This window comes from Marmota monax, unplaced genomic scaffold (assembly GCF_021218885.2).
Source record: "Marmota monax isolate L192 unplaced genomic scaffold, Marmota_monax_Labrador192_F-V1.1 WCK01_AAM20220418_F8-fsc00009, whole genome shotgun sequence".
In the NCBI taxonomy this organism is placed as follows: Eukaryota; Metazoa; Chordata; class Mammalia; order Rodentia; family Sciuridae; genus Marmota; species Marmota monax.
Window position 1 is genome coordinate 18,819,661 of NW_026694710.1, and position 18,245 is coordinate 18,837,905.

The 18,245-nt window shown below is 42.3% G+C and overlaps 1 protein-coding gene and 1 long non-coding RNA gene across 3 annotated transcripts in view; one reads left to right on the forward strand and one right to left on the reverse strand.

The window, feature by feature from the left end:
* C1qtnf7 (C1q and TNF related 7) overlaps positions 1 to 18,245 on the reverse strand; it is a 100,881-nt gene that overhangs the window by 61,064 nt on the left and 21,572 nt on the right. The window contains exon 1 of one of the 2 annotated variants that reach the window (XM_046423910.2): positions 8,321 to 8,722. The exons of the other annotated variant lie outside the window; for it this stretch is intronic. The gene's annotated coding sequence lies outside the window, so the exon portion shown is untranslated. Of the gene's footprint in view, positions 1 to 8,320; positions 8,723 to 18,245 lie in introns of those variants that run through there. 2 annotated transcript variants of the gene reach the window in all.
* The window catches only part of LOC124078814 (uncharacterized), a 97,141-nt gene that overhangs the window by 43,376 nt on the left and 35,520 nt on the right, over positions 1 to 18,245 (forward strand). The window lies entirely within an intron of this gene.

Genomic DNA, 18,245 nt, shown 5'->3' on the forward strand with positions numbered 1-18,245 from the left:
AATGTAGGGGAAGACAGGCGATTACATCCTTCACATGTTGTTTTCTCAAGATGAGTACCATCAGGTCCATGATTGACATCCTCTGCTATGATGTGCATAACAACGGTTAGCATGGAGTTTATGAGCACATGTGTGCACAGCACAGAAACACCAAGAAGTGCTTGGGGCATGTTGCTCAGTGAGTGGAGCAAGCATGACATTGGACTGCTGAGGTCTCTCATGAGGCCAGAGGAATGCTTTCTCCAGGAGGGCAGCAAGTTTTGTCTGTTTTGATCAGACCTGACTAGGTAGGTACTATTAAATATTTTTTCAATGAACTTGAGAAAATGATCAGGCTGCAGAAAGAAGGACTCTCAGTCTGGACTGCTGGAATCAAGTAGAACCCAAGAAGAATCAGCTACGTTCAGATTAAGGGTATGTGCTTGTTTTGTATGGTGCTTCTATTCATTATAATGGAAAGAGGATCTCCATTATTTTCATAGGTGAAATGGGTGGGTTAGGGATGGTCATTCCTCTTTCTAGGTGAAAAGGGAGGGAAGGATGATAAATGGTGGCTTGTGAATGGTCTCAGCATCCATAGGAGAACAGGAACCTGTGACTTAGAAGAATGCCTAGAATTTCCACGTTGCTATATTGCAGAAGGGATTTTTGGTTCATGGATAGATTTTGACTACATGCAAATCTGTGGGCTCTTTTTGGTTTGTTTCATCTTTTAGATATTGTGGTGGTGACTATGAGGTGAAAAACTTCAAGCATTCCCTCTTTGACTGAAAAGATCAGAGTAGGATGGGGAGAAAATTAAAATGGGAAAAAAAAAACCCAGTTGAAAACCAGGCTTCATGGTTTAAGATGAGGATAATGTTACTGAAACAGCTGGGAGCCCCTGTGAAGGCTGTATTTCACATCTCAACAACACAGAACAAATTGCACAAATTCTAGGAATTACAGCTTCATAACAAACACTGGAGTCCCTTTCTAAAATGTCACCAAATGTCTCTGTCGACTCTGTTTTGTAACTAGTCACAAGCAGATGGCACTTTGAAGCATACAACACATTTTGGAAAACAAAATCACTTAGACATTTTTGTCTGGTTTGCTAAGATAATGTGAGAAAGCCCCAAATGAAAGAATCTTGGCGTGCACTGATGAGAAGGGCGACACACCATTGAGTGGGTTTGCTCTAATTTCTTGGGAAAGTTGATTCTTCAATTGTCTTCTCTGTCTGAGTTTGGTTTCATGAAAGGTTATGAACTTGCTGAATAAAAGAAGCAAGGCAAGGGGAGGTGAGAGCTACCATTGCCTGAGTGCGTACTGCATGTGAGATGCTTCATCTAGTATATAGAAAATCTATATAGTTTATTTAATTCTAAAATGATTCTGTGGGTACCTATTTTTTCTCTCATTTTAAATATAAAGAAATCGAGGCATCCCACACCCAGTTAGGTACAGGTGGAATTCAGACCTTTAACTGTTAGCCAAATCCATGTTCTTCCCATTTCATCTACTTCAGGTAGGATTCTCTCTATCTGCCTTTATTGCTCACTCTACAAATATTTTCATGTTCACAAGAATTGTTAAATATTGGAGATGCAGCTAGTGAATGATTGTGCAATGTAGTCCTATTTATGCATAAAATCCCAAATTTATTGTTTTCATAAATAGGAATTTTTAGCATATATTGACAGGTAGGTACACATTCAAAGCCCATTTTAATTCACTTTCCCTTGATTTTTTTTCTCAATCAAATACTAAAAAGCAAAATGTACAGATGTTCATTGTTACCAGGGATGACCATTTGTTATGGTTTAGATGTTAGGTGTCCCCAAAAAGCTCATGTGTGAGACAATGCAAGAGGTTTAGAGGTAATGATTGGGTTATGAGAGTCTTAACCTAATCAGTGCATTAATCCTCTGACAGGGATAAACTGGGTGGTGCTGGAGGCAGGTAGGGTGTGGCTGGAGGAGGTGGTCACTGGGGGTGTGCCATAGGGGTAATTATTTGCCCATGATGAGGGTATCTCTCTCGCTCTCTCTGCTTCCTGGTGGCCATGTCCTGAGTCACTTTTCTCCACCATGTATTCTTACACGATGTCCTGCCACACCTCGGGCCCAGAGCAATGGAGTCAGCTGTCTATGAACTGAGACCTCTGAATCCATGAATGACAAATAAACTCTTCCTCCTCTAAAATTATTCTTTCCAGGTTTTTTTTTTTTTGGTCAGAGTGGCATAAAAGCTGACTAAAATAGCCATGTTACAGACACAGTTTGGCTAATAAGATGCCCATGGCATGTCTTGGAATAGGGCTTCCTCTCCCAAATTAAACAGCAAAGTTCGACAGGCGAAGTCTTTGCTGAATATAAACTCAACATTAAAAATACAATGGCTATGTCACCACCATAAGAATGAAAGCCACATGCTAACATTGGTGGAGCAGGAACACGGCAGGAGACGGGTTTCTTGATGACTTCCTGGAATAGCTATACCACCCCTGGACCACCTACTCTGAGCTTCTTATATGAGGGAAAAATAAACCTTTAGATATTAAAGGAAGTGGGTTTTCTCAGACAGACAAACACTAACTGATAGAATAGAATTTTAAAAGACCTTCCTATGTTCCTACATAGTTTTATTTTCACACCAGTTTTTGTCCTGATCTGTATTCCCCAAACATTGGAAAGTAGACAATAGATTCTTTGGCATAGGGTTCCTTTCGTTGGGCACAAGTTGGAACAGAGTCTCATCCCCTCTCTGGCTGTGGGAAAAGGGTCAGCACGGTTGTGATCCAGGAGACTGTGGCCCTTCCAGATCATCTGCGCATCACTAGCCAAAACCATCAGATGGGGTGGGAGAGGGGGTCAAGGGCTGGGCGGTACATGTCCTCACCATTTTGCTTTGTATGGATGTAGACTTGGCCTTTGCCTGGAAAGCTGAGCAAGGAACTTGAGGAAACACTTTGTCTATCTTTCACCTTGGGGAAGACCACACTGAAGTCATACCAGACATACATGATAACCAATCTGGTTTTAATAGACCTCCAAGGAAGACAGTTCCTCAGCCTCTTCCCTCAGGAGGCCATTTCAACATTTAAAAACTTGCAGTAAATTCTTCTTTTACTTAAAAAGAACGTGTACTGCATGTTTGAAGGAAGTGTCTTTTCGATCTCTAAGGCAGAGCGGTGGGGCAGAAAGCCGTGCAGTCAGGCAGTCCTGGGTTAAACTGTAGCTCCTCTACTTATGAGCTGGGGCACTTCCTTGAGCCTCGGCTCCTTATCTATAAAATGAGGGGGCAATAGCTACACTAAGCCTCCAGGAGTCACAGTGGGGAATGTATGTACTAAACACTGGAAATACCATTTGCCAGGATGGTACCTAGCTGCAATGCCCATCAGCCCCTGCCACACACTCTGTGTGAGAGTTCTGTAGAGCCCTTAGGAATACCATGGGGTTTCTCTACAACATTCCCTACCATGGGCTCATTAACTCCAGTTTCCTAATCTTACCCTCTTTGCTCTTAGTTTTTAGTCCTTGAATCTGAACTTGGAAACTCTTTTTCCAACAATTTTTTTAAAAATATGTGTTTTTCAATTGGAAGTGATTGCATTTTTACAAAGTAGGCAAAAACAACAACAGCAAAAAAGAAATGAGAACTTGAAAATTGGAAACATCGACCTGTATAGTTTATGTGGCTGGGCACCCCAAATTCTCATTCTAGGTTGTGACTCCATAATTGAGGTTTGCACTGTGGTGACAAAAGCAAAAATATAGCAATAAGACAATTGTCTGGATCGTGACAGCCAAGAATATTCTGGCTGCCATTTTTTTGTTGTTGTTGTTGTTAATTGAAAGACAGTCTCCTCTGGTGCAAATTTTCTGCTTTGTTGACCTTCCTTTTGGGTAGACGCTGTCTCAGACTCAAGTGAGGTCTGCTGCACCATTTTAAGAAAGGAAACATTTCAGACCATGGACTGTTTTTAAAAGCTGTACACATGACTCTTGGCTACAAGAGCACTGGATCTTCTGGCTTCTGGCAGCTCCGTATGTTGGCTCCACAAGCATATGTACGATTTCAGACTTGCAGCCACACATGAAGTAATCGTGAAGCCACACAATTCATCCCTAAAAATATGCCATACAGTGGTTCTTGTCTTCTCCAACAAAGTAATCCCTAGAAATTGTGATGATTTAAAATTTTTAAAAAATCATTAATTAAATCTTCATTCACTAAAGAACATTTTTTAAAAAGTTCAGAAACTGAAATGAAAAAATAAAGCAACTACTGTAGTGGAGTTGGGTTCAGAGATTTTTTTTCCCCTTCTTCTTTTTGTACAATTACTCAAAGCACATGATACTAAAAATGAGAAAGAAAATTCAATACAGAGTTTCAGGGCTGAAGGAAGCCCCAGAGGTGCTTTGCTCTAGCTCTGGAGTGTGCAGGTGATGTAGACCTAGAAAGAGTCGCAATGATACGTTTAGTGTCACATGGTTAGAAGCTTAACTGTGGCTTTGTGTCATCATGTTTTTCTTATGATTCAAGACTGCACTAGGAGCCATTTCCCTAATGAGGGGTCCTGGGCCTCTTGGCTAAAGATGGGTCCTCCTCCTGGCACTGCTAGTCATTGTATCCACTGCATATTTTGAGTTTCTCATAGCACTTAGTCTTGCTGTTACTTTCTTGATAATGACTTTGTCATTTGTCACTTCCTCTAAAGTGCAAACTCCAAGAAGCCAGGGACTTTGATTCTTGTTCGCTGTTATGTCTTGAACAATGTGCAGCACATGTTAAGTGCTCAGTGGAGACTTCTGGACTGAATGGGCCAGAGCTGGAGAAGGAAGGATGTCCTGTTGTGCTGTGCTCAGTTATGTCTGCTATACAAACTTACGAAGTAAGCTACGTGCTTGGAGTCCTAAAGTTGAAAAGTGGTAAGAGAGTATATAAAGCCAGTGATATTTCCCTTCAAGTTCTGACATCTGCCACGACACCATGGGAGATTATTTCCAGTGTTCAATACTTTCTGTCCCATGACATCTAAAGCTCCCAGGTTCCAAGTACATGCTTTGGCAATCTCCCTCTTGGTTTGTACCTATCTGTGCTGCAGTAGTCTTCAGAGAAATCAACTGGAATAAATTTTATTCAGCTCAGTAAATATTCTTTGTTTCTGACTTTTCTGTAATAAGCTTATTGAGTATATTTCTCAGATTATAGATGTGATATTTTACTCTCTCCTAATTTGTTGATGGATTCTATTGAGTTGTCCCAGTTTGCAACAAAGCCTAGAAAAGGAAGAAAGCTACCCATCTGCTGATTAATGGAGGCTGATGCAATCGAAGGGATTGATGGCAAAAAGTTCAGATGGTCACAGGGCTCAGAAAGTGACATGTGCCAAAAGATGAAGCAAGCCCTGGAATATAGACGAGACAGTAAATAACCCCGAGGTGCTATTGACTCTGATCCGCAATTCTGAGTGGAGAGGAAATGCCAAATACCTGTACTTAACAGAGTTTTCTACCTTCTTCAGGTGAAGGTCCCATCAGACATGACAATCTTTGCTTCTTCCCAGATCACAGAACTCGCTGAGGACAGCAATCGTTAAAGTTTGTTGTACATGTGAAACATCTGGAGAAGTCCCTCACAAAGGGGCACAGGGACCTGCGTTAGTTGATGAAGCAGGCAGTGAGGGCCTAACTGATGTGTCCTTGTCACCACTGTCTAGCTTACTATTCTCCACAGGGCATGTATGCAACTGACCTGGTCACAGATTCGCAAGACAAGGAAGGAACATGGGTCGTTAAAAGAGCACAGGATTTGGAATTTGGAGACCTGCGTTTGGATCCCAGCCCTGTAAATTGCTAGGGGTGTGACTGTGGGCGAGATTCTTCATGTCTTTCAACTTCAGTCTGTTTGTCTGAAATCATCAAGGTTAGCAATGTTTATGTAGAGGGCATTGTGAGAGCCGGGAAAGGAATGTGAAGGAACCCAACGCCAACGGGAAGGAGGCAGCAGTTGGAGAGCAGACTTTCTCCATTAGGATCAAAGCAGATTGTTTCCTTCCACATCCCAGCCTGCCCTCATCTCTCTATGTGGCCAGGAGTGAGTTAACCTCCCTAGCTTTAGTTTCTTCATATACGAAAGAGACAAAAACAACACCTACCAGAACTCTCACCCTTTTCCTGAATCCTGCTGTTATAACCTCTATTTTATAGCAAGGAAACTGAGGCACAGAGGAATTCAGCAACCAACATGGGATCACATCTGGTCTGTGCCCCCGGGCGCTCTGGATTCTGACCTCTATCCCTTGGTAGAGATCCTCCGGCTCCACATAGCAGGTGGGACAAGGCCAGTCAAGGGCCTGGAAATTGGCAAGCACTCAGAAAATATTTCCTAATACTTCAATAATTTCCTTTTCTGTCACACGTCCAGCATGGGCTTCATGAAAGAAGGTTTGGTTCATAAGAAATTACAAGGGAGTTTTAAATTAAAGAGACAGACTCTCATTACCTTTAATTATCAGTTCCAAGGCTTCTCCTAGCTCCTGCCTCCAGCCACCTAAAGCGGTGGCGAGGTTTACAGAAGAGACTAGCGAGAGAGGGAGAGCACGCCAGGGAGTGAGCTTTTATTGGGGAACAAAAAATTCCAGGGAAAATCCCATCCAATGAAGGTTAAGGGGGGCAGCACCCTAAGGTCAAGGACGACGATTGGGTCTTCAGGACAGTGGCCAGGCACGCCTCTGCACGGACAAACCCTCGGACCTGGGAAAGGGTGGGGAAGGCTCAGACACAGCTGTGTTTAAGCGCCTCTCACCCAGCCAGGGAGGAACTCAAATCACGTGCAAGGATGGCCTCCCACATCCTTTCACTTTCCAAACTTGTATCCCTCCATTTTATGACATGGCCCACCATACAACTCAAACAGCAGCCACCTTTTGCAGTGACCCATGAAAATGGTAGCTCACTTGGGCTCAGCTATGGCCATGTATCCAAGAAGCGGGGAGTGCTATGGCGCACTCGCTCTGTGTTGCTGTCACACACCGGGCACATAGTCTCTATTTACTAGGTAAAGGTGAAAGGTTAGCTATCAATTCAGGCTGATGTGGAGACAACTTGCTTGCTAAAGGGCTGTAACAAGTTCCCAGTAATTATGAGGCCTCTTTCTGCCGGGAGCCTCTTGAACCTTAAGCTTGTGTTGACATTACTGACACACTGAGAGCGGAACGATCTCCTGTCTCAGGACATCCACGTGAGAGTCCAAGTAACTCAGAAGAACAAAGTCTGATACTATCAACCAGAGTCAAAGACAGGTATTCGTGCAAATTTGGGAGCATTCTAGGGAGTTGGGAGTTGGGAGGGTAAGGGGCTTGAATATTTAAATCAAGAATATGGTCAACTGGGAGGTGCAGTCTGATGATGGGGCAGAGGGTGACATCTGGGGACATATATTCTATGCAGCCACAGAACACAGGACAAAGAAACCTGAAAAAAGACCCTTAATTTCCTGGGAAGGTGGAGGGTCTCATGGAACAAGGATTGATCAAAAAACACAATTATTTCCCTTAAGTGTGTTATACTCCCTCAATTACTTCCTGGTCATCAACCACAGTCTGATTTAAGACGCCTGTAAAAGAATCACAAACTAATACAATGCATTGTTTATGATATGCAATCCACTCATATAATTCCTGTTAATAAGAACCCATAGTTTTATCAACAAATGTAGAGGCTTATGCTAATATATTGCCATGATTACTTTATCCCCCCATAGCCGCGGGGAGCTATGAGCACATTTGTTTAATCATAAAATAGACAGTAAATAAATCAGCACCCTTAACCAAAAATAAATCGAGCACAGGATTTATACCACTACAAAGAAACCTCCACAGAACAATATTAGCTTTAATGTTTCCTTTTTCCTCCATTAAGACCTTGCAGTATATCAAAACAAAGGAAGCATCCTAAACTTGAATTATATAGAGACTCGATGACAAATCTGTTCTGGGCAGGAAGCACCGAGCCACTCCTGCTCGTTCCTGCCGTCTGGGTCGGCCTCCTGCTCCTACCGAGTGGATCTATAGCTCCAGAGGAGCAGCGCCAGGTCCAGGGCTGGGCAAAACCAAGGCCCATCTGGCCACTTTCGCTTTCCCTCTGTGGCTCAGCAGCAGCATCCCTTTGAGATGCTTTATTGACTGAGCCTTGGTCAGTAAACACCCCCGTACATCACAGAAGAACAGAGGGAGTAATGCCGACATGAGCCAAAGAATACTTCTCTCGGAGGAAGAACGCCTGAAGGAGTCCTTCCTCATGGACGGGAGAGAGGGCTGTTTACTTACAGAGCTCGCAGGGCTGTCCAGCAGCTGGATTCTTTGAACTCAGCGCGCGCAGATGTGGAGTCTTCGCTCAAAATCCCCTTCCCTCTGGCAGCAAGGAGCACTCATAACTCTCTGCGGCTTCAGCTTGATAAGCTAGTTCTTGATTTGCTTTCCAAATTGTCCTCCTAGGCTTTCAAGGGTGGCAGAGAGAGGCAGCGTACAAAGCTGCCGGGGTGCAATGACACTGGGGCCTCCACGGACCTCCCGATTGTTTGATGGAGCCTCACAAACAAAAATAAATATCTTCTTTATCTGTTGGCTCCGGCCTCAAGTCATATTTGGGAAACAGCACAACGAGTCTGGACAACGCTTGTTCTGAACGCGAAATACTCAAGTTGAATGGCTTCTTTTTCACACTGGGGAAAAGGGGGTACCTCTGACCAGCTGTCAGGAGGATTTCTTACCAGCTCTTTATGGGGATGTTCTTGGAGGTGGTGAAATTTGTCTCCTCTAGTTGGCAGTCAAGGGGGAAGCAGCGCAGGGCTGGAGGGACCTGGCCAGGCTCACACAGTTGGTGGAAGGACTGGAACCCGGGGCCTCCTGATTGTCAAGCCAGAGTTCTCTGCACCACTGGCAGGCAGAGGTGGAGGCCAGGGTTTGAGATCTGGCTCTTGGCCTTTAGGATTCACGCCACTGGAGTAGGTCCTTGTGCTTCTGAGTCTCTATTCTCACAGCTGCACAATTGCATTTGTGGTAATGGTGATCCTTGCTTGGTCCCACAGCGTGGTGACTGTTGTGAAAGAGCTTCATGGAGAATGGAAGCAGTTGTACACACTATGGAGTTATGTCAGCACGGTCCCACCCATGAGATGCTTTTTTCCCTTTCCGTTTGATATTCCACTCGACGTTACATCCCATGTTGAAAGAAGCCACCAAGTGACTTTTGGGTAAAGGATAATACAGGTTGGGGAATGCAATAGGATATGGAGAAAACTTTTGACCTTGGGTAACCAGGTCAAGATCAGAAGGAAGGGTGTAGAGCTTGTCTAGGCATCTGCTGAAGGAAAAACTGGATCCGGAGACTGAACACTCCTGGCTCTGGCACTGCCCAGAAGACTTGTCAGTTTAAACATGGGGTCATTTAAACCTTCCAGACCACACCAGGACACAGTTCCTCATGTTGTTGTGCTCACCTTGTTTTGTTCTGGAGAGGGCGTTTTGGGGGTGATTAAATCATGAGAATGATACACACATGGGTGGAATTGAGGACTTTATGAAAGGACTGAAAGGCCGTTTTTGCCCTCTGCCCCTTTGTCATGTGAGGACACAGCATTCGACCCCTCTGGAGGATGCAGCAACTAGACGCCATCTTGGAAGCAAAGACCTGGCCCTCACCAGACACTCAACCTGCTTTCACTTGGATTTGGGGCCTCACAGCTTCCAGAACTGTAAATTTCTATAGTTTATGAATCACCCCATGTGGCATTTACTTGCATTTACTGTAGCATTACTATGGGACTAAGAGTAATTTATTTATTTATTTATTTTTAGGAAATAATACAGAGAAAATGCTGTTGCTGGGAGGGTATTGCTTCCATGCCCCCTTCCGTCATGGCATTGACCCACACCCTTAGTGCCAGTGCTCCTGGGTTCCATCTTGACCTTCTTTTCTTTTAAGGAGCAAATTTCACTTTCCTTCCTCTGTCATCTACCTCTTTCAATATGACCCTCTCTGCTGGCCCCCGTGGGTTTTCTTTGTTTTTGTTCGAATTGTCCTCTTTTCTCATACAATAGTAAGAGTGAAAAACAAAAAGAAATATGGCGCTCAACTGCAGAGAAAAGCATCCACAGGGTCTTGATGTGGGGGGGTCATCTTTATCTTTGAAGTAGTCACAAATACCAGATGAATCAAGACCAGCTTCCCTTTCAAAAATGTTCAAGCCCGAAATCCAACTCATATTTACTTATTCCATTCACTTCCTTTGCCCTTTCATAAACTCACCCCTCAAATGTCATTTCAGTTAAGAGTTGCACTCTATCATCTGTAAGAGCAATTTTCTAATTGAGCCTTGTCTTAGCTTGGGCTGCCACATGAATTCTTTAGGGGACACAATTCAGTCTATATATAGCAAGCCTGGAGAAATTAAGAGAGCTAACATTGATTAAGCCTCCTGGTTTCTTCCCTCATTGAATCCTTAAAACAACTTTGAGAGGTTGGTAGTCATGTTTCCAAGGTCACAAAGCTAATAAGTGGCAGTTTCCAAAGTAAACTGGGATGACCAGAGCCCTGATCTTTTCATGACACATCTGGCCTCCCTCTGTCCTTCTCTCTTAGATTCTGAGCCATGACCCTCAGTTCTTCCTTCTTAATTCCTGATTTAGTGGCCTTGAGGGTAGGACATTGTTATTCAAAGTATTGTGAGAAGGAAAAGGGAGTAGGGGAAGTTAGGGTCTGTGCTGAGGGGAGGCTGATGGCTGTGACATCAGCTATGACATGTCCTCCCTGCCTCCTTTCTGTTGATAGATCCTTCTCATTGATTTGAACTCAGCTCACATGTTACTTCTTTAGGGAAGCTTTCTTTGATCTGCCACTCACCCACATTGCTATATTTTCTCATACTCTCCCATAATTCACCTTCATAACTTTTCTCCTTTTATAATACTTCATAAATGTTTTGTCACTATAGTGGTTATAATAGTGTTTGCATACTTCTAAGATAACGTGTGCAGTGTCTGTCTCCCTCACTACTCTCTGAGGTTCCTTGCTCACTAAGGTGTCCCTAGTCATCAGGGCAGTGGTGTGAGAGTCTTCAGGGGAAGAAGGGGGATTAGGTTAAGATAAACAGTAGTAGAACTGCACTATGAGATTCACCTGAAGCAGCAAAGAATTACAAATATGTCTGAGAGCACAGTCTAATGGGGCCCCTTTATTTAGTCATCTATGAACCACCAAATGTATGCTTCTCCTTTCTATTTGGCACAAGGATGCCAGCATTGGCTAATTGAGGATGAGTTTCTCTGAGGAAAGAGAGGCAGCTGAGATCCTGGATCACATCTGCTGTCTTGCCAGTCACCCTCTGGATTCCTGCAGGGGCAGCACAGCTCATTCATATCCTATCAGCCTCAGTCTCTTGGTAGAAAGAGGGGAAGCAGGACTCTGATGAAATAGGGGATAAAGAGGTAGGAACCTGCTGGGAGGAACTGCTATCAGGGAAGGGTATTTTAAGTGAAGGGAACACATGGGTGAAGACATGGAATGATAGCATGTTGGGCTTAGAGAACTAAGGAGCATATTTTGATCATGGACTGCAGGGAAATGTGATAATGGAAATGAAAGTGCCAGATGAGTGTTATGTGTTTTCATGATTATTTTTTTTCTCAGCACTGTTTGGAGGGCCAGTGGGAAAGTACATGTGGAACTGTTTTATAAACTGGGAAAAATCCCTTGAAAATATTTTTATTATAAATTCTTTTGGATGAAGATAGCTAGAATATTAGACTAGAGAACCATGTTGGGAAAGTGAATTATGTATGAATTTCTTCTATTTATAAACTGAGATTTTTGATTATCTTTCTTCTAATCTTCTTTCAAAGTCTAGATCATAAGTTTACAGAATCTGTTAAATATCGGTGAGTCAAGATGTATGCTTTCAATTCAACATTGTCCCTGGTCCTTTTCTGTGTGTCTGTCTGTCTCCTCCCTCCCCCATTGTGGACTGGAAGAGTCTGGGACTACATTTCCCAGAATCCTTTGAAAGCAGAGGCCCCATTAGAGTCATCTGATGAGAGCACCCACAGGATGTGTGAGACAGAAAGGAAGTGGGAACATTATTCTTTGATGGCGGTTGCAGACAGAGCAAGAACAATGAGCTGCTGTGAGGTTTGCAGGAGCTCCAGGGTGAGATTCTTAAATCACACATTTAACAGCAATCTTGTGCTTCTGGGTTTGCAGTAAAACAGCACTGTTTTCTACAATCGTTGTTTCCACCATCCCCTTTTAAGAAAGCTTTTTATTTAGAAATAATTATAGACTTCTGGAAAGTTAGAAAAACAAAAACAAACAACAACAACAAAACAAATTAGCTTCCCTCTGTAGAGACATCTCTGGAGCCCTTAATCAGCTCAGCTTGTCTGCAGAGATGCACAAAATCTTGGTAAAACAGAGTAGTTTTTTTCCTCACTCTTCCCTCTGACTTTCTAACCACAAGTGATCATTGTTCTTTCACACTTAAGACACATTTCCTCTCAAAGTGCCCTGGTTTGTAGAGATGCCACTGGCTCCAACTTAAAAAAAAAAAAGATTTTTATAACAGCATTGAAATCACATGTTTCAGAAGGTGATCTTGGCTGTACATTCACCATTTAGTTTGCTTTTCCAGAATAAATAAACGGTCTGCCCTAAAGAACTAAAGAACCATACACATCTTCCTCTCTACAGGACCAAGAATAGAATCATGGTTGACATTTGTTATGGCCTAGCACAGGTCACTGATTTTCCTGGGCATTATCTTAATGAATCCTCACCAGTATATTGGCAGAAAATTTAAGTTATTAAAAATCTCAAGGTAATGAAAGATGGGATGTAAATAAGAACCATGTGGGGCGGCTCCAACCCCTTCCTGAATGCACTAAACTGCTTTTCTTGAAGATGACAATATTTTTCTTCTTAATGAGATTTCAAAAACATTAGTGTCTGAAAATCAGCCTGAGCCCTCTGGACACTGATATGCATGAGCCCCAATCAGGTGCACTGGCTGCTCAGTCTGTCTGATAAAAAAAAATCAATTTATAGAAAAATGCCAGTGAACAAGTGGCATAGGTGGTACTGTATAGTGACAAATATCGTGAAAGTGATTTGGGAATGCTGACTTATCCTTGGAAACCTTGTTGTGAGGAAGAATTTTGTTCACATCTAAAGCAGAGTCGATTCTTAGAACTTCACACTTTAAGAAAGGCAACAAAATTCAAAACATTCTAAAAATATATAATTTAGTACACTATTTTCTCCAGCAGTGATTCTCTTCTGAAGACTGGAAATTGCTTCCCTTCTAATCTTAATATTTTGATTGAAGACATTCAAATACAGAACTGGCTTCAAAGCATAGTTTGTGGCCAAGAAGTATTTCCTGGTTTACATTGCTTAATGAATGATAATATTCATGCAAAAGAAGAAAGGCACTGCAAATCCTAGCTATTGACATTTTTCATGGATACATCTTCTATAAACAGTTATACCAAAAAACTGTCTCTTAAAGGTGCCCAATCTCATGCACCTCCAAATTTTAATCTTCTCATCTTACAATCATCACCAACTGTTTTTTACCTCTTCCCCCCAATTCTTCCATTCCCTCCACTTGGCCATCATGACCACAGTATCTAGAACACCTACAGAAACAGTACCTACCCATCTTGTCTTAACAGTGAAGCTTCCACTTATGGGGTAGGTTCTGCAGGATAAGTGAGGCTGGATTATTTTAGTCAAGTCTCATAAAACAGCAACTTGGGAGAATGCAAACAAAGTCTAAGTCACATGTTCCTTTAAAGGTATATGGGTAAATAAGAGAGAGAAAAAGCAAGGAAAAGAATGAAGGAAGAATCATCTGAAAGGGAGGAAGGAAAAGAAAAGAGAAAAAGAGAGAAAGTGAAAGAAAAAGAAACAAAGAGCAGGCGAGGAGGAAGGACAGACCCTGAGACTCCAAATGAAGCAGATGCAGTCTGTCCCTGTGCCCCTGGGACCGTCTACTATAGCACACATTTTTCCACGGATGAAGCAACTCATAAACTGACCTCAGACCTCAACCCGCACTAAGATTTCCACTTAGGAGTACCATTTTGAGGCTGGGTGGTCAGCTGTCCTGGTTTTTCCTACAGGCTGAGAGGTGGGAGTTTCAGATTTGAAACTGGGATTATTGAGACAACCCAGGGCTGTTTGCCTGGGACTGAGGAGTCCACAGCATGGAACATTCGGTGCTGAGCCGGGAAAGTCCCTGGTAAAATGGGAAAAGTCGGTTTCCTGGTCTTTGGGCAAAATCGTTCATCTTACCTCATATGTCCTCTGAGCATCGTGTGCTTTTTAGCTACTAGTGGCCCATCTTCCATGTGCAGTCAGTGTTCTCTGCTCCCTATAGTGGACATCTTTCTCTTCCTGCCTGTCCAGTGCTCCATAGCCCATTTTCTGTCTTACATGGCTTAAGCTGGGTTGTCATGTGTAGCATCCTTCATGTCCCCTGCCTTACCCACGGTGAGCAAGTACAAGCTGAGGTAGGCACAGCAGGCCATCTAAAGTGCCAGGCTACAATGAATAGTTGAGCCTTGATGTAACCCAGTTAGTACAGCCTTTGGGAGAGAAGTGTTTTTGCTTCTGGTGGAGACTATCATAATGTATCTTCTCCACCATGTATGATGATGATGATGATAATGATGATGATGATAGGGGGTGGGGGAGGATATCCAGAACACCTGGTTCCCACCATCCATGAAGCTAACTCTATTCCAAGGTTGCCTAATTACATAAGTTAACGTTTCCCCTTTTTTCTTAACCTAGTTTTAGGTGGGTGCCTGTCATGTGTAACCAATAGTTGTGACTAATAGACGCACAACTCTTTTGTTCTGGACTCTGTCCTCTGAGACAGGTTTAGGATAAACCATGTGAAATGGTCAATATTCAAATTCCTTTGGCTGCAAAAGTGTAAATTTCATCTGGCTCAATTTAAGTATTATTATTTCTATTTTACAGATGAGGAGAAAACTGTGGTGATAAGTAGCAGGCTCAAGGTTTACATTTATTAGATGGCAGACCTGGGAATCCAATCCAGATCTGTTTAATTCTAAGGTACACAGCATATTTTTAGTGTTTATGCTGCTTGAAAAAAAAAATCTCTCAAGAGATCTCCTAGCTCACATTAGGTTTTGACTCAGCCTATGTGTAAATTAGTATATGTTGCCAAACACCTGCTTGTTTGCTTCCAAAATCCTTGTTTGACCAGCTGTTTCATGATGAGGAGTCAGATACATGAGTGTGTAAAGCAAGATAGGAAACAGTATCTAGCTCTGGTGTGAATTTACATTTTGCAGAGATGAAGTTCCAGGAGATGATATGTCAGATTTCTAAATTCATTGCAGCTTTGGTTTTCACCAACAATCCAGAGGTACTATTTTTGCCTCATAAAGGAGAGATTCTTACATTCGACTCTGTCTGGAGAGACCGCTTAACCATTTCCCATAACTCAAACCCAATGTATGTACAACACAGCTGTGTCAGTGAGATAAGAATTCTGGGTACTTGCTTTTATCATCCTTGTCCCATATGCTTGGCTACTGATGTAACAGAAGGATGCTTGCCCAGGAAGTATTTGTTTTTCATGGTGTGTTCTATACATGCTATAAAAAATTTCAGAGTATGATTTTGAGAAGCTTATGGGTCATTTCTTTAGTATTTTTCATATGTGAGGTTACTGCCTTTCAGGATTGTCTGATAATTTTAACTAATGGTAGAGGGACAATGTTCTTGTGACATTGTGGGTAATAATCTATGTAAATGCCTTTGGCATAATTCAATGAGCATCTCTTTCTAGTGAATTTCCTTCCCCAGTCTCCATGTGGCAGGTTCTAGCGATTAGCTGTTGCTGCTACAATGCGGCAGTGTGATAACTCCAAAATTCCAGCAGCTCATAATACTCATTGGAGATATAAAGCTTGCCCAAGATGGCACAGCTGGTCAATGATGAAGCTGATATTTGTTTTTTTCATTAGATATCATTGAGTACCTACTCAGTGCCAAGAAGAGGCTGATAATCACCAAAGACTATTTATGTCTTAGCTGATAGTGTTATCAGTGAACACGTTATTATTACATCTCTGGAGAGTCAACCAAAGTGAAAGAACATAAAGCAGGAAGAATTTGACATGCTCTAATAAGTCTGCAGGGTTGTGTTTGCCAGGGGCTGGGGGATATGGAAAACATTGGCCAGAAGCATAGCCATAGTTGGATCACAGGATTAATTAGACAATGCAAATATAATGGCATTCCAAGTGGAAACCAGTGTTACATCTCTAATTTCATTTGAAAGAGAGATGAAAAAGAAAGAAATATTTGAAACCATTTTTGAATGTTTTCTCTCTGTCAGGCATTATCTTATGAGAAAAATTTATATAGCAATGTTCTGAGACATGTGCATCCTATTTCACATTGTATCTCTCTCTGGATGTCACTTTTTAAAGATCTAATGCAAGGACAGCATTCTTTCTTTTTTAGCGCTCTCTTAGCTTGTGCCTACCACATTTCAGGCCCTTGTTGAACGGACGTTTTCCTGGCAGATTCCTCTAGTAGTTGCACAATGTCTACTTGCCCACTCTTTCTTACTAACGGAGAGCTTTTTGTTTGGAAAAGCAATGTGACCAGGTACAGACACACTTTTCTAGACTTTCCTGTGGCTAGCCCGGGCTAGGGGACCCACCCATCTGGGACAATCATTAGTAAGCAGAGGTTGTAAGAACCTCTGTAAGAACATTAGTAAGAACAGGTTGCTGAGTAAGAAGAAAGTCTCAGATGGTGCTGTCTGCTCAGATTTTGTTCTTTGTACTGAGTTGATAAAACAATGCAGCCATGACATTGAGACTGATAACCACCAAAGACTATTTATGTCTTAGCTGATAGTGTTCATAATAGAGAGACCTGCAGGCCAAGACAGAGGAACGGAGAGGTAGAAAGAAGTTGGGTCTCTGATGACAGTGGGAAGCTGAATGTTTTGGTGCCCCCCCCCCCCCCGCACTTTACATGTTGGAATCCTTGTCCCCAGTATGATGGTAATTGAAGGTGGGACCTTTGGGGAGGTAATTGAAGGTGGTGCCTTCATGAATAGAATTATTGCTCTTCTAAGAAAAGACATGAGAGAGATGATTTCTCTCTCCCTTTGCCATGTGAGGATACTGTTAGAAAGTGGCTGTCTGCATCCAGCAAGTAGAGCCTCACCAGACATGAGATCGGCTGGCTCCCTGATCTCAGACTTGCCAGTTTCCCAAACTGGGAAATAAATGTTTGTTGTTTAAGTCATCCACTTGATGTTTTTTGTTATGGTAGCTCCAACTGAGACAGAGCCATTGCACCAACCCTTGGATGCATATCTCCAAACCCGTTTCTTTTTAGAGGAGAAAAACAAACTCCTATTTGAGCAGGCTGCTGAAGTTGGTTCTGTCGCATGAAGTCAAACAAATTCCCTAACACACACATCTCTCCTCATTTCTGTCCTAGACTTATTATGGAACTCTTTCAGATTTGTGTATAATACTTCATTGTTGCAAAAGATTTGGCTTCTTTTTGAGCAAATTTTCTGGAATAGTTCATATTTCCTTTTAGATGAGGCATCATTTGGCCACAGAATAACAAGATCCTGCTTGAACAAAACACCAATTAAAAAATATCTTTTTTTCCCCTCTGAAAACCGACAGTCATAATAGCCTACAGACACAGCTCCACCTGGCTGACAGACTCTGCCGAGCTTAATCTTGCCAACCATGGTAAAATCAGACAAAGGAGAAAAATCAGAACTCAAAATAAAAAATATATGCATCCAAAGGAAGAGATGCAACCAAAGAATTAATGAGGCTTCTTCTAAGGTTTGCATTTTTAATCCTACAACTAAGCAGTGGATTTTGAAAGGGAAAAAAGTACAAAATTTTAAGGCAGGGAAAGCAGGTTCAAATTCCCACTGTGCCTTTTACTAGCTGAGCAGTTTGGGAGCAAGTCTTTTCATATTCCCAGGTTTTATTTTTGCATTCTGCAAGATGATGGGGATGATGATGATGGTGATGGTGATGATGATGGTTATGTACTTGTGTGTTGATGGAGAGAGTATGTAATATATGTGAAAGTGCTTGTTGAACAATAAAATATTCCACAATGATGCTAGCTTTTGTTATTATTGGGAGGTGAAAAGGTATGCTGTGT